The sequence below is a fragment of the Podarcis filfolensis genome, assembly GCF_964270895.1.
Source record: "Podarcis filfolensis genome assembly, chromosome: 14".
Classification (NCBI taxonomy): Eukaryota; Metazoa; Chordata; class Lepidosauria; order Squamata; family Lacertidae; genus Podarcis; species Podarcis filfolensis.
The window spans coordinates 4,020,932-4,030,622 of NC_139616.1; the positions used below are offsets into that span (position 1 = coordinate 4,020,932).

Genomic DNA, 9,691 nt, shown 5'->3' on the forward strand with positions numbered 1-9,691 from the left:
AAGTGTTGGAAATGTAAAGAAAATGAAGGTACATTCTTTCACCTTTGGTGGACGTGCCCAAAGATTAAGGCTTTCTGGGAGATGATTTATAATGAAATGAAAAAGGTATTTAAATATACCTTCTTGAAGAAACCAGAGGCTTTTCTCTTGGGCATAGTCGGCCATTTGGTGCCAAAGAAGGATAGAACTTTTTTTATGTATGCTACAACGGCAGCAAGAATACTTATAGCAAAGCACTGGAAGACGCAAGATTTACCCACTCTGGAAGAATGGCAGATGAAGTTGATTGACTGTATGGGACTGGCAGAAATGACTGGCAGAATCCGCGACCAGGGAGAAGAGTCGGCAGAAGAAGATTGGAAGAAATTTAAGGACTATTTACAGAAACATTGCAAAATTAATGAACTTTGAAAGATGCTGGATTGAATTTATGTGGTCTCTAGCTGTTATGGTAAAAAGAATTGGTATAAATATTGTTTAAGTTACAAAATGTAAGAAGTTGATTAGAAAATAAGGTGTTAGTTAAATGGAATGTTAAGAGATTAGGATTTGCTGGATAAACAATTTGAACTAGAAAACAAGAAGGGGAGGTATGAGGAAGTCAAGGAAATATGTTATTGAAAATTGATATTGAAATTGATTTGTTTTTAATATTTTTTTTTCTTTTTCTTTTTTGTTCGTATAAAATTGAAAACTCTAATAAATATTTATAAAAACCCTGCAGCCAGCATTTGCCTTTCCCATCAGTTTTAATTGTGGGCACCACACAAAGCTCATGCTTGGCCACAAAGCTCTGGCCTGTCCATCTTGATATCAGTTCATGCATTAGTTACTTCAAGACTGAACTACTGTAATGTGTGCTATGTGGGGCTTCCCTAGTCCTTGACCCAAAAGCTACAGTTAGCGCAGAATGCTGCTGAACAATAACTGACAGGAGTGAAAGCTTGTCAGGATATAACAACTGTGCTCAGAGACCTGCACTGGTCGTCTATTTGCTACTGGGCCGACTTCAGGGTGTTACTATTAGTATATAAAGCCCTTAGTAACTTGGGCCCAGTTTGCCCATGAGATAGCCTTATCCAGTGCTATTTTTCTTGAAAAAGAGGTGCTAGAACTCACCATGAGTTAAAGAAAATATTCAAGAATACCTTTGTTAAAAAACCAGAAGCTTGCTTATTAGGGTTAGTTGCAGGAGAGATGTGTGTGACCGGAAATTATTTATGTATGCAACTATAGCAGCAAGGACTTTATTAGCCCAGAAATGGAAACAGCAAGAGATACCAACGTTAGAAGAGTGGCAGACGAAAATGATACCAACAGGATCAAGCTTTTCAAAAAGACTGGAGTAAATTTATATTATATTTGAAAGAACATTGTAAACAATTAACAATACTAGCGAGGTTGTGAGAAGACTTGTAATGCTAAGATTGGTACCCTTTTACTTTTATTGAAAGTTAAAGGGACTAGGAAAGAAAACGGTAAACGGAAAGACTTGCAAATGCTAGGAAGGAAAAGATATAAATGGGGAAACCATGAAGCCGGAGGGAGGGAAGCTGATGCTCAGACGAGCAATATATAAAGTGAATTTTAAGATAATGTCTAAATAGGAAAAAAATGGAAAATGCAAGAAAAATAAGATTTTTTTAAAAACAGAACTCACCATGAGCGCCTCACTTGTCATCTTATGATGGCAATGGTGCCCACTTGAGAGGTGCCAGAACTGAGTTCTAGAGAGTTCCAGCTGGAAAAAAGCCCACGCTTCATCCCATATATGCCCACTTGACCACTTTGATCTGGCATTTGTAAGAAATCAGTTCAGGAGTGTGGCAACAGCTACAACTCCCTGCCTATTGACATCAGACAGACCCTTGGAGGGTTGTTTTGTTTTGTTTTTACAATCAAGCAGTGTATAATTTTAATGAAATAAACGAATAATTAATTAATTAATCAGCAGAGGAAACCTGTAAGCAAAATGTCCAGGAAGAGTTCTCTCCCTCAGCCCCAAAGCTCAGGCAGTGATGTTCTGCCTTTCAGGGGTTTCAAGCGCAATGGAAATGGATGAAAAGCTGAGAGCAAGTGGAAGAAAGAAGCAGTGGGCCTAAGTGCAGAAAACATCTCTGGATTGAGGCACGCCAGCTCCCTTCTTCTGCCTTATTATTTTCCACGGCTGGAGCCAATGGGGAAATATTTTAGGCAAATTAAGACAGTTCGACATGAAATGCAGGCTCCTCCTGCAGGGAAGAAAGATCTGTTTTTTCCCCTCCAGAATTTATGGCTTGACACTTCAAAGGCCTGTTTCTTTCACATTTCACAGGCATTCTTCTATAAATACAACTGGATGCATGCATACAGACAGACTAGAAGAATATGGTGGTGGCTGCTATGGAGAAGTGTTAATGATGAGCTGAGGCCATGTGGTCAGAGCACGAAGCCTCAGTCATGGGCTGATGTGGCTTAAGACCAGCCTTCCCTACCTTGGTGTCCTCAAGATGATTTGGGTTTCAGCTCCCAACTGCCCCAGCCAAGCACATCTGAGAGGGTAGCCCAAAGCCAGGGCTTCATCAACTCACATAATTGAACCATGGCTGAGGGCAAGGGTACATGAAAGGCCACCTGCCCATGATATGAGATCTTCTTCATGTACTCTTGCCTCCTGAGGCCAGGCGGGTCACAGCTGTGCATGAAGGCTTCTCTAGAGTAGCACTCCACCTCTAGGGTGCCCCCCTGATGTAGATCTGTAGACCTTAATAGATTCCATGGAGTACCAAGGACCTTCCTCCAGTCTAGTTCTGGTTTCCCCGCCTCTAAAGGGATATCGTACACATGGGAAAAGGTTCAGTAAAGGGCAATCAAAACTGTCAAGGAGATGAAGGAGCAACTTCTTCATAGAATCATAGAGTTGGAAAGGATCCCAAGGGTCATCTAGTCCAACCACTTGCAATGCAGGAATCTCAGCTAAAGCAACCATGACAGATGGACATCCAACCTCTGCTTAAAAACCTCCAAGGAAGGAGAGTCCACCACCTTTCGTGGGAGTCTGTTCCATGGCTGAATAGCTCTTACTGTCAGAAAGTTCTTCCTGATGCATAGTCAGAATCTCCTTTCTTGTAACTTGAAGCCATGGGTTTGAGTCCCGCCTTCCAGAGCAGGAGAAAACAAGCTTGCTCTATCTTCCATGTGGCAGCCCTTAAGACATTTCAAGATGGCTATCATATCTCCTCTTTTCCATGCTAAACATACCCAGCTCCTTCAAGCACTCCTCATAAGGTTAAGTTTCCAGGCCCTTGGTCATCTTGGTTGCCCTCTTCTGCACACATTCCAGCTTGTCAACATCCTGCTTAAATTGTCGTGCCCAGAACTGGACACAGGATTGCAGGTGTGGTCTGACCAAGGCAGAAAAGAGTGGTACTCTTACTTTCCTTGATCTGGACACTAGACTTCTCATGAAGAAAGGTTGCAGCATTTGGGACTTTTTAGTTTTGAGAAAAGGTGAGTGAGAGGTGACATGATAGATGCTTATAACATTTTACATGGCATGGGGAAACTGGATAGAGAATAATTTTTCTCCCTTTTTTGTAACACTAGAATTCATGGACATCGAATGAAGCTGACTGTTGGAATATTTGGGACAGGTAAAAGGAAGTACTTTTTCACAAAGTGCAGAGTTAAAACTATGGAACTCACTCCCACAGGAGGCAGCGATCGTTTTAAAAGAGAATTGAACAGATTCATGGAGGGGAATACTATCAATAGCCTGATAGTCATCCTCTGCTGGAAGCCACAGGAGGAGAGAGGGTCCTTGTGCTCGGGTCCTTTTTGTGGGCTCCCCATTGCCACTGGACTAGTCACTGTAAGAACAGGACGCTGGAATAGATGGGTCATTGGCCTGCCTTAGCAGGCTCTTGCTATGTTCTTCTGTGCTCCCACTTTCCTCCAAGAAACCCAGGACAGGGTGCACACACAATTATTTTGTCCTCGTAACCATCCTGCAAGGTTCCAGTTAGGCTGGGGGTGGTGAGAGGAAGAGGGAGAAGGAGAAGGAGAAGAAGAGTAACCGATTGTGATCACCCACTGACCGCCCTGGCTAGATCCAACGGTGGAAACAGGATGCTGGGGAAGACGGGCATTTGCTCTGATCCAGCAGCCAGGCTCTTTTGCATCTGCTCCTCCCTCCTCCACAGTTGCTCACAGCCCTACTCAGCCCAAGTTGCCCTGATGTTGGTTATTTTTCAATCAGCCTGGTGGCATACAAACAAATCCATTTATGCTACAGAATTCTGCATAATGAATAATAAATAAAAGAAAGTTCTTCTGAAAATTCTGACAAGCAGCTTGTCAAAAAAGAAAGAAAGAAACTCCCCCCCCCCCATGTTTTCCCCACCCTTCATGGTGGCAAAACCTCCTGGCTCAAAACACTAATCTGCACCAGTGCGCTCTCTCTCTCTCTTTTGCACACAGAGTATAATCTATTTACTATGCTCCTGTGTTGTTATTTTTTAAATCACATCAGAGGAGAGCAAGTTCGATGAAGGCCTTTCATCTTAACAAGCCAAAAGGATGCATCATAAAGTTATAAGTGCAAAAATCATTCCAAACTTTATCACAGAGATGTATTTATGGGAGCAAGGAGTGGGAGTCTTACAGACTCTCTGCACTAACATCTCTACAAACCCACAATGCTGATCGCAGCACTAAGTTAAGCACAGCCAACAGACAAAGGGACAGACTATATTAAGATCCGAGAGGCTTTTTATCAGCTTAGATTCTTTGTCATCAGTCCCATCAGGAGACTCTTGACACCAGCCATTCATCTGACGAGGATGGCAAGTCATCAGAGTTCTTAGCTAAAATGTTTAGGGGACTGGATTGGGCTTCCCAACAAGGAAAGGCTAAATAATTGGGCCTCTTCAATTTAGGGGGAAGTGCAAGGAATGAGGTGGGCATGATCACTGTTTAGAACATAAGCCCTGATGGATCGGCCCCATGACCCCTGCTCTGACAGTGGCAAACCAAATGCCTGTGGGATCTGAGCACAAGAGCCCTCTCTCCTCCCGTGATTTCCAGCTGTTGAGACGGGGCACAGACATCATGACCAGCTGGCATCAATACCCCTCTCCTCCTCCATGAATCTGTCAAAACCTCTTTTAAAGCCATCCAAGCTGGTGGCCATCACGTCTCTTGGAGGAGTGAGTTCCATAATTTGACTCTGCGCTGCATGAAGAAGTACTTTCTTTTATCTGTAATAAATCTTCCATCATTCATCTTCATTGGATGCCCATGAGGTCCAATGTTATGAGGCGGAGAAAAACTTTTCTCTCCATGCCATGCATAATTTTATAAACTTGTCACCTTTCTCACCCTTTCTCTATACTAAAAAGGCCCAAACGCTGCAATCTTTCTACATAGGGGAGTCGCTCCATCCACTTGATCATTTGGGTGGCCTTTTCTTAACCTTCTCCAACTCTATGATCTCCTTTTCGAGGTGAGGGGACCAGAAGTGCACGCAGTACTCCACATGCAGCCACACCATAGAACAGCATTATGATACTGGCAGTTCTATTTTCAATTCCTTTCCTAATGATCCCTAACATGGAATTGGCCTTTTTCATGGCTGCAGCACACTGGGTCAACATCTTCATAGAGCGCTCTACTATGACCCCAAGGTCTTACTCTTGGTCCTTTACCTCCAGTTCAGGCCCCATGAGCATGTATGTGAAGTAAAAAATGTTTTGCTCCAACATGCATCACTTTACACTTGTTTACATTGAATTGCATTTGCCACTTTACTGCCCGTTCACTCAGTTTGGAGGTACTTTTGAAACTCTTCACAAACTCTTTTCGTTTTAACAACCCTGAACAATTTAGTATCGTCAGCAAACCTGGCTACCTCACTGATCACTCCTAACTCTAGATCATTTGTGAACAAGTTAAAAAGCACAGATCGCAACACCGATTCCTGAAGAGACTCCACTTTCTAGTCCTCTCCATTTATTCCTACGCTTTGCTTCCTGCAACTTAACCAATTCTTGATTCACAAGAGGACCTCTCCTCTTATTCCTTGACTGCTAAGCTTACTCAGGAGTCTTTGATAAGGTACTTTGTCAAAAGTTTTTTGAAAGTCCAAGTACACTACGTCAACTGGATCACTTCTCTCTATATGCTTGTTGACATTCTCTAATAATTCTAATAGGTTTGTGAGACAGGACTTCCCTTTCCAGAAGCCATGCTGGCTCTGCTTCTGTGGGGCTTGTTCTTTTATGTGCTGGGTTATTTTATATTTAACAATACTTTCCACCAGTTTTCCAAGGACAGACATTAAGCTAACAAACCTGTAGTTTCCAGGATCCCCTGAGATCCTTTCTTAAAAATTGGATTTATATTGACTACTTTCCAGTCCTCAAGTATGGAGGCTGATCTGAGAGACATTATTTTCATTAGACAATTTCAGATTTGAGTTCCTTGAGAACACTCGGATGGACGCAGCAGTTGGTTGGTTTTTATTTTGTCTATTAGGCCTAGAACCTCAGATGCCATCACCACTATCTATCCTAGTTTTTCAGACTTTCCTCCTGCAAAGGTTACCAGTACTTCAGGCACTGGGATCTGCCCTATATCCTCCATTATGAAGACAGATGCAAAGAAATCATTTAGCTTCCCTGCAATCTCTTTACCCTCCTTTACAACTCCTTAAACTCCCTTGTCACCCAAGGGTCCAACTGCTTCCCTGGATGATTTCCTGCTACTAATATATTTAAAAGCCCAGTCCTCAGCACCAATTCCTTCAGCCCAAGAGGATGCTGATCATTGATTCTCACTGGATAACTCCAGGCATAGGAAGAGAGGGACCTGAGTTATTCCAGGCCAGTGTTTGGCCCTTTAGCCCAACAGTGTTATTCCAGGCCAGTGTTGGGGCACTTTAGATGTTTCAGAATACCCTTCCCACCAGCCCCAGCCAGCACAGCTGATGGGAGTTGTAGCCCCAAACATCTGGAGAACAAGAGGCTTGCCAAAGGCTGCTCTCCTGGATGCCTTGGGTTTTGCAAAGAGGAAATTGCAAACGGGGGGGGGGGGGTGAGAGAGAAACCTGCAGAGCAAGCAGAGGGTGTGTGTTGAAATAAAATGCTGGCGGATCCGTTGTCCCCTTCCCAACCATCTTTAGCAGTGTCAGATTAAATATAACCACTGCTGTGTGTTCGGAATACATTACCCCATTCTGCGAAACACATCAGGCAATGTTCTTTCATTGTTATAAAGCTTTAATATTGTCTCCTTCCCGAGGCCATTGCTGAGGGTTGAGGCTGCCGCGTCCCCTTCCCTCCCGCTCCTTGCCTGTAGCGCATCCATTCAAATTAGACATCACATCTGTCATTCCCTCTCTCTCTCCTTTTGCAGCACCAGCCCTGCTCCATCTTCTTTCAACTCTATCAGACACCTCTGTTCATTCTGTTATGATTGATCTAACACTGACAAATTAATAAACACAACACATTGGGCGTTGTGTTGCATGAATGCTTGTAATCTTGGGTAGAAAGGAAGCTCCACATTCGTAAAGCATTTTTTAAGAAATCAGAATTGCAAGAATTCCAGGAGAAAGGAAAGTGTTGTAACTGGGTGACCCCACAGTCAGCGGGGCAGTGTAGGGGCCACCGATGGGGAGATCTGAGCTAAGGGCATTTCCCATGGATGCCCCTGTAGTTTGGAATGCCCTAATCCCTCTGAAATTCACAATGGTGCCATCAGCTTCAAGTACCTCCTGAAGTCGTATCTTTCTCTTCTTTTTTAACCTCTGCTGTTGCATCTTGCTGTTTATGTTTCCTGGAAGTCTCTCATATGAGTGTGTGTATGTGAGAGAGAGATGGTTTTAAACCATGTTTTCAAGTTACGTTTTTAGTTATCTTGTACATCGCTTAGGTTTCTTGAAAATGTTAAATGGCCTAGAAAATTTCCAAATATTTCCAAGTATGGTTTTAGTTGGAGGTGACAATAAACAGGGAAGACCTTTTTCTTTTTTCCTCATTTCCTTTATTGTACAACGTAAGTTGTGCTTTTATACCCCATTTGTAAGCTTACAATTTTATAAATGTATCCATTTCATTCACTCCAGATTTTTTTTCTTTTGACTTTATTCTCAGAAGTGTTTTGTCATGAACGGATCTATTATTTTGTTTGTATTTCTTTTTCTCCTTGTGTGTATGGTCTGCTTTTCTTGTTGAGATAAACAAACAATATACATAAATATAAAATTTCCAAACACCGGTAAATAAATGATGTGAAAATATTAAAATGTGTCTTCTCTGACTAGTTGCAGGCCTTCCAAGTCTCTGGCAGAGAAAGGGTCCCTCCACACCCTCTTTTTAACTGCAGATGAGCCAGGGATTGGGCCAGGAGCCTTCTGCATACCAAGCAAGTGATCTCTCAGTCAGCTGTGGTCCCTCGCCAAATCCTAAGACCCAGGTTCAGAGCAGAGTCTTGGTGGCAAAGGAGGAAGCAGATCTGGAATGGGCCATGGCCTTAACTGTGAAGAATTCTGGGCAACATGAAATAATCAGGAAGAATATATTGCTTTTTCAAAAGGGTCAGCCATTAATAGATTTTCTGTAGGGAATTCTTTGCTGGGAGGGGGCAGAACTATGAGTTGATGGATTGATGGACAAATCTGGCAGTGTTAGTTTCTCTTCATTCCCCCCACCAGCCTGAAGTTTAGTTCTCCCCATTCCCCCCCCCCCCCCGGTCTGCGATTTAATGAAACAAAAGCACCCCAGAATGCACCTGCATTTTCTTGCCCGTTTCTCTTTGTAAACAAATTTTTGCACACCTTTTTTCTTTTTTGTCTGCATGCACAGTTTTGCATGCAATGTTCTCCACACACTTTTGGACGTGCATTTTCACCAGTGCACACATTTTTGCACACAACCTTGGGAATGGGGAACTAACTGCACTGCAAAATTTGGAGACATACTTAATTCAGAGCGTGGCTGCATCCCAGTTCACCTGTTGGTTCAGGAAGGGGAAACGAGGTGGGTTCACACTGAAACATGAAGAGAACGAATCTCTTTACCAGCCAGCAATTCATTTTCTCATCCAGGCATTTTACTTCAGTCACTTTCCTTTCCCCTCTTCACCCTGTCGGTTTACCATCCATATAAAGGTCTGTATATAAAGGGGCGTGCTTCTTCGTGGTAGATAAGGAATACCCCGATTCGTGCAAAGACACACGCACAACCCACTAGTAAAAATTATTCTTCTGTTACACTCGAAGGGGAAAGAAGACTGAAGCCCCAACATCACATGGAAAGGAGAGGAGAAATCCCAAGTCTTTCATCTATAATTTAGGAAAGTGGATGCAGTTTGGCAACAGTTAAAATGCTAAACTTCTGATGCTTTTTGACACATTTACATAATTGATTTGCTAGATAATGGACTCCACTACCTTATTTAATAAACATATTAATTATTTCAGACAACTCCCTCCCCCCCAAAAAACCCTACCTACCATCTGCTAGAAGAAGGGCAACAAATTAATAATAGTAATAATAATTAAAGAGAAAATATGCACCAAAAGGCATATTCTTTCAGAAGGCATTACATGAGGTTTCAGTCAATATGTCACCCTGTCATCACTTACATACTATCCCCTGCTGTACATTTAGTGTTTTTTAAAAATAAAAGCAAAACAAAACAACATGTATAC

General features: G+C 42.6%; 1 protein-coding gene across 3 annotated transcripts in view; it reads right to left on the bottom strand.

Annotated features, from left to right (window-relative positions):
- The window catches only part of RORA (RAR related orphan receptor A), a 366,343-nt gene that overhangs the window by 325,298 nt on the left and 31,354 nt on the right, over positions 1-9,691 (bottom strand). The gene's annotated exons all lie outside the window — the stretch shown is intronic.